We start from the raw sequence: 6,911 nt of genomic DNA, 5'->3' as shown, positions 1-6,911 counted from the left end.
GGCATAATTTTCGTCACTGGAGTAGCCTGAGGTTATAGACTGGTATATCCCCTCCATATCCCCAAACACAGGGCCGGGATGACTCTGCGTTTCGATATTATTCGAATGCGAGGGATCGTTGCTGAGAGCAGAAGTGGTTTCAGTTTGTGATGTGAAGCTAACACTACGATACTTGCCAAAAGGAGCGCGGTGGAAGCCCCTTTCCTCAGTCTCAACAACAGGACCAGGACGGCTGAGTTGATGCTGGCGGCGGGGCTTGACTGAGTTGGACGGGTTAGGGGCTTCCATTGAGCGTCGGTTCGTGCGTCCTGGTGAAGCGCAAGGCCCAAGTAAAAATGGAGCAAATATCAAAACTGAAAAGGTAGTTATCGGTGTTAAAATCGCCGAATTTAAAAAAAAAAAAAAAGAACACACAGCTTTTTTATTTCTATAATAGAACAGCTGTGTGTTTTTATTTTCTTCGATTTAGTGATTTTGAAGCAGAAAACAGCTTTTTAAGTAGATGTAAAAACCGAATTTAGTACTATACCATTTGTTGGATTACAATATCGAGTCACATCAAGTTGCCCACAATGACGTTATATCGACAATCAGATTATCCATACTTACACAGAATTACAGTTTGTGTTGAGTAGCAATTCAGATGCTGTGACTGTGTGTATACAGCGTTCAGATGAGACGTAGAAGTTCTTTGCTATTGCTTTATCTATCGATCTAAAAAACTACATACGAAACAGTGTCAATTAGTCCATCATAGTGCAAACACACAGCCCGCATTGCTCGCGATTTATTTTCAATGTTTATTCTCTGTCGTGCTAATGTCGTAATTCTTTAAGACCATATAATTAAGCATAAATATAATTTTAAGTTGACAATAAACCGTTTTTTGTGCATGTGCAACTAGAAAAGTGCTGTGCTTGTTGATCGATTGTCTACTGTTTTACCGGTCATAGAAAATTGACGAGAAGTAACTCTGTTGGTCCTCTGAATTTCGACCGAGCTACGAACACCATTTAATTCCACTAGAGTTTGTATCCTTTGACAGATACGCGTATTTCGACCTCAACTGTAAGGCCGTCTTCAGTGTCGTGTACTAGACTCGACTTGCTCTTTTAGTTTTGAAATTTACTTCATTTTTACTTGGGCCTTAAGATATAGTAGTCGGGCTCAGAATAAGTACCACTTCTAGTACTACAGTCGACTCTCCACATCTCGATGTTCTACATCTCGATATCTCTCCCTATGTCGATGAGTGCTTCGGTCCCTTCGTTCTGCATATATTTTAACTCTCCATATCTCGATATCCTCCTTATCTCGATATCTCCCTATCTCGATGTGAGTGTCGTTTCCGATTTTCTCTCTGTATTCCCTAAAATTTGGTCTAGTAACCTTTGATAATGGGCATATCTACCCATTATCAAAGGTTACTAGACCAAATTTTAGGGATTCAAAACAATTTGCGAAGACAAAATGACATCTGTTTGCTTTTGATTTTCCTGGTAACGGAGTGATTTTCAATCTAGTATTCTATAAAAATTTGTTCTGTGTCTCGATCTCTCCCTATCTCGATGGTCCCTTCGATATCGAGATGTGGAGAGGCGACTGTATAATTGATCCTTTGGTACTACACTTGGTACCCAAATTTGACAGATCGTTGCAAACTTTGCACAGCATTCTAGATTTTGCTCCTTTACCTTATGAGCCATACAATTTTGGGCAACTGCAAGGTGCATGGAGGTCTTTATTTCGTCTTTGGTACATATTAGGTTTTCAAATCAAAATGCAAATTTCTTCATTCAAACACACGGAACTGTCAAAATAGTATACATGAAAGTTGCTCTTCAACTTCTGTTGGATCCCGCGGCATATACAATAATTTGGTAAAATATCAGAGTATGGAGATATTAGCCATATTCTTACTATGTGTATTTTAATAAGTTCAAGAGGTGGTCTGTAGGTTATGGGCCCAAAAACAAACACTTTAATAGTTTTTACCTGGGAGGGAGGCACCGATACTACACACGAAATATGGCACAAAGTTATTTCGAACTGCAAGAAAACTCCAGCTTGCCAACGACAATCAAGGCAGACTTGATGAAAATCGCTAGTTTTCTTTTATTGTGTTCCTTCAATCGTTCTGGACAAACATGGAAAAAGGGCTTAAGTTTTCTATGCATTTCATTTTCGTTTTTATTGGAAAAATTCAAATGATGCGTATTTGAATACTTTATATTCAGTCAGAATAAAAGGTGCTATTGTGACATTACTTTTGAATAAGCATGACTAGCTTTTCAATCGATTTTTTGTCACATTTGATAAAATGCAAACATATGTTTTGATCGATTACGCGCTTTTATCATGTTTGTCCATTGTTTTAGATCTGGGCTCACAGTGACAGTTCGTGACAGCAGAATCTCGGCTCATCTTGACGTACATAAATTTCGTATCGGTTTCTCCCTCCCAGGTTTTTACTAGCTTGTTTGTGCAAGCTTCACTCATCTTCGCAGTTGATTCCCGAAGTTATTCAATAGATTCGTTTGATAGTTCCACCAGAAGTTTTCCAATACATTTCTTTTTAAGGCGAAGAAGGCCGTGATTGAAATGTGTACGCGTCATTGAAGATTTTTGCTAGGGTAGGTGTACCAGTTATGGACATATCGGTTCCCTATTTCGCCATATGGGATTACTTGAATGTTTTCACATTTTGAAAGATTTTGTGTGTTGTAGTAGTAAGTTTTAATATATATCTTGATGATTAAACATTCAGAAAGATTTAAATTGTGAAAATTATCGAAATTCCACGTATGGCCAAATAGGGAACCACTATGGCCATAACTGGTACACTTTCCCTACTTCGAAGTGATGAAAGTCTGTTAGTTTTGCAGTGATATACCGATCTTTCTGAGTGTAAGCGCATATAGCGATACTTTTCCATATCATGGTACCGGAATACTAGCAACTCACAGCTAGTAACCTTAGTGAAGATCGGATAGTCAAACGGTCGTATACGACATAGAAGAGGGGTTGCTTCTGCTAATCTGGAGCGCCTGTTCTCCATGTAGGGCATAGCCAGGGGGCAGGAGGGCACCACCCCTACCAGCCATAGGAAACAATCAAAATTAACTACCTACTATTATAGTATAATACTAGTAAGATGAATGTTATGTCTATATTTTCTCTGACCATCATCTTAATGAAACAGATGCGTCAAGAGGAACTTTTCCGATTGTTTTAGAAGTCCACTAGAACTTCAAGCTTCTGTCATCCCTGATCCCTGAAGTACTATGGGCCAGTGCACGAGTTCACTATTTGACGTTTGAGCGGTGCAGTGTTATTTATGTGACCATGGCAACGAGTGAATTCGGCACCGCTATTAGCCAGTGTATACATTACCGTCAAGTGCTAAAGTACCTCGCAGAGACATTTCGGCTATATTTTGCGCTATGCCAGCACCGTGGTTGATCCTAGGAGATTTTAATTCTGACGGTACAGCCTGGGGTCAGCGAAGGATGACAAGCGCGCAACTATGTTGTATGACCTCTGCGACTATTTCAACTTGACAATTTTGAACTCATGGGCAGCAACGCGAATAAAACCTCCAGATCCTTCAAGTATGTTGGACCTCTCAATCTGTTCGAATTCACTATAATGGGATTGCACGTGGAAAGTGATTTAGGATCCCCATGGTAGTGATCACCTGCCAATCAAAATTTCAATTACCAATTGTCCGTGTCAAGCTCCAGATCGACCTCGCCTATGACTTTACGAAACATATTGACTGGGGAAAATACGCCGATTTGATCACCGATGGCGAGTAGTCGGTCGAAGATCTTCCTTTGTTGGAAGAATATCGATTCTTATCCGGGTTGATCATTAACAGTGCTCTTCAAGCACAGCGTCGCGCAATACCATCAGGATCATCATCAGCGGCTGCCCAATCCGTAGTCGGACGACGAATGTATCGTAGTTTTCCGAGAAAGATCCACCACGTTTTAAGCATACTGAAGCTTGGAAGCGTCTCTCAGGAAGCTTAGAAGCCTTTCTCAGGAAGCTTGGAAGCTTCTTTCAGGAAGCTTGGAAGCTTCTCTCAGGAAGTTTGGAAACTTCTCTCAAGAAGCTTAGAAGCTTCTCTCAGGAAGCTTAGAAGCCTTTCTCAGGAAGGTTAGAAGCTTCTCTCAGGAAGCTTGGATGCTTCTCTCAGGAAGCTTTGAAGCTTTTTTCAGGAAACTAAGAATCTTCTCCAAAGAATCTTGGAAAAATGTCCTAAGAAGCTTCTCTCAGGAAACATAGAAGCTTCTCTCAGGGAACTTGGAAACTTCTCTCAGGAAGCTTGGAAACTTCTCTCAGGAAGCTTGGAAGCTTCTCTCAGGAAGCTTTGAAGCTTTTTTCAGGGAACTAAGAACCTTCTCCCAAGAAGCTTGGAAAAATGTCCTAAGAAGCTTCTCTCAGGGAGCTTGGAAGCTTTTCTCAGGCAGTGTGGAAGCTTAGAAGTTTTTCTCAGGAAGCTTTGAAGTTTCTTCCAAGAAGTTTGAAAGCTTCTCCCCAGAATTTTGAAAGTTTCTTCCAGGGAAGCTAGGGAGCTTCTCTTCGGAAGCTTGGAAGCTACTCTTCGGATGCTTCTTCTAGGAAGCTTGGGAGCTTCTCTCAGGAAGATTGGAATTGAGATTGAGTTTGAAATTGGAAGTATTAAATTTTAACAAATTGCGAACCTAATTACGCGTTCAAAACATACCTAATTACGAGCGGTACACCTTACTTGATCGTAAGCTCAAAAAACGCGGTTCTGGAGAAATTTCGTCAACGGACTACCACGGGAGACTTCTATGCAAACGCTCTGGACTGTTGGTAAAAGAATGCACAACGTGGTGTCGGTTAACGAGGACATAGAAAGCTAACCTCGATGTGTTTTCGACTTCTCGAGAAAAGTCTGTCCGGATTCCGTTGAAGTACAGGCGATATTACGCGAATATTCACATGAAAGAGCCGAAATGGATTCACGCTTTTCAATAGTAAAATTTTCACTTGCTCTCCTTTCACGCAATAATTCTTCCCCAGGAATAGATGGAATAAAGTTCAGTTTGCTATAAAACCTCCCAGACATCGCGAAGAGGCGCATATTTAACTTATTCAATGCATTCTTCGACAGCAACATTGTTCCGGATGAATGGAGACAAAAGACTGGGAATCCCGCGGTTCACAACTCGTATCGTTCGATTGCAAAGCCTTTCGCGAAGATTATCCTGCATCGGCAGTTTGTATGGGTATCCTTTCAGAAACTGCACGAGTGTGGAATTTCTCCGATTCTTAGACAATTTGTTGTCCTAGAAACACATGATCTTTTCTCATGGAACCTCAATAACTTCACAAATAAGTTAAATGGGTCTTCCCCAGGGCTCATGTTTAAGCCCCCTCCTTTACAACTTTTACGTTATATACATAGACGATTGTCTCATGGAAAATTGCTAGCTGAGAAAGCTTGCAGATTATGCCATTGTTTCTGTTACAGGACCAAGGCGGACGATCTGCAAGGACCTTTGCAAGATACTCTGGACAATTTGTCTGCATGGGCTGTAAAGCTAGGTATCGAATTCTCTCCGGAGAAAACTGAGTTAGTTGTCTTCTCTGGGAAGCGTAATCCAGCAGAACTAGAGCTTCAATTTACGGGTAAGACACTCACTCAGGGTTTATCGCACATATATCTAGGTGACCGGTGCACCCGAGGAAAGCACATTAGGTAGATGTATCAGAAATGTCAACAGCGAATCAACTTAATACGTACACTCACCGGAAGAAGGCGAAGGTCATCCTTGCCCGACTGTTAAGTCATATACAGTAAACTATAGAAATCCCAGGACTTATCATTAGCAACAAGTATTTTAACTATTTACTGGATTAGGAATATTCGGTGTACTTGCATAAGCAACTCTTGATTTTTTCTGGATGTTTTTCAAGAAATTGTATGAAAAATTCAAGATTGTTTTTCCGCCAGTAAATTTTTCACGAATTCCATCCTTCCACAGACTTTTCAAGCATTTCAAAAGTTTCTCCAGAAATATATGCAAATTATTGCATAGATGCTAGGGTGGGTAAAAAAATCGTTTTTGCTCCACTCCGCACATTTGATTCTAGAACAAACTAAAGGTGTCCCCAAAATTTGAGCTCATTTGGATGAAAATGGGACTGCATAAGTTTGTATGGGAATCTATCGTAAGTAAAACTCGTCTGATAGGGTTTAACGTTGGAAAGCGAATAAAAAGTTTAATTGATTATTACAACTAACAAACTTCGGTTACTAAGGTCGTCATGGGATTACTTGATGTTAACACTCCTCCCTAATCCTTGATTCCGATGATCCTTCTCATGGTAGAGACTCCGGATTGTACAAGAGGCTTGGTAAATCCATCTTCGGCTTGGTCCTTAGTATTCACGTAATTGATTACCACTGAACCATTTTCAATAGCATCGTGAACAAAATGAAAACGTATATTGACATGCTTTGTCCTAGGGTTGTAGCTTTCATTTTTGGCTATGGCGATAGCAGATTGACTATTACAGAAAATTTTGATTTGTCTTTCTCCAAAAATTTGCTTCAGCATATTTCTCCACCAAAACGCTTCTTGAATCGTTCGTGATAACGCCATATATTCTGCCTCGCACGATGATAAAGCTACCGTTGGTTGCCTTTTGACATTCCATGAAATCGCTACACCTTGAAGCATGAAAACGTATCCCGTAGTTGATCGTCGAGTGTCCATATCTCCTCCACAATCTGCATCGGTGAAGCCAATGATTTCATCGTTGCCTTTCTTGTCGAACGAGAACTTGTTGTTGATCGTTCCCTTCAAATAACGGAAAATTCTTTTGACGGCCGCCCAATGTTTTTGACCTGGATTGCTACTAAATTGACTAAC

The sequence above is a fragment of the Aedes aegypti genome, chromosome 1 (assembly GCF_002204515.2).
Source record: "Aedes aegypti strain LVP_AGWG chromosome 1, AaegL5.0 Primary Assembly, whole genome shotgun sequence".
In the NCBI taxonomy this organism is placed as follows: Eukaryota; Metazoa; Arthropoda; class Insecta; order Diptera; family Culicidae; genus Aedes; species Aedes aegypti.
The sequence above is the reverse complement of the archived record's forward strand: the minus strand, read 5'-3'. Positions refer to the sequence as shown.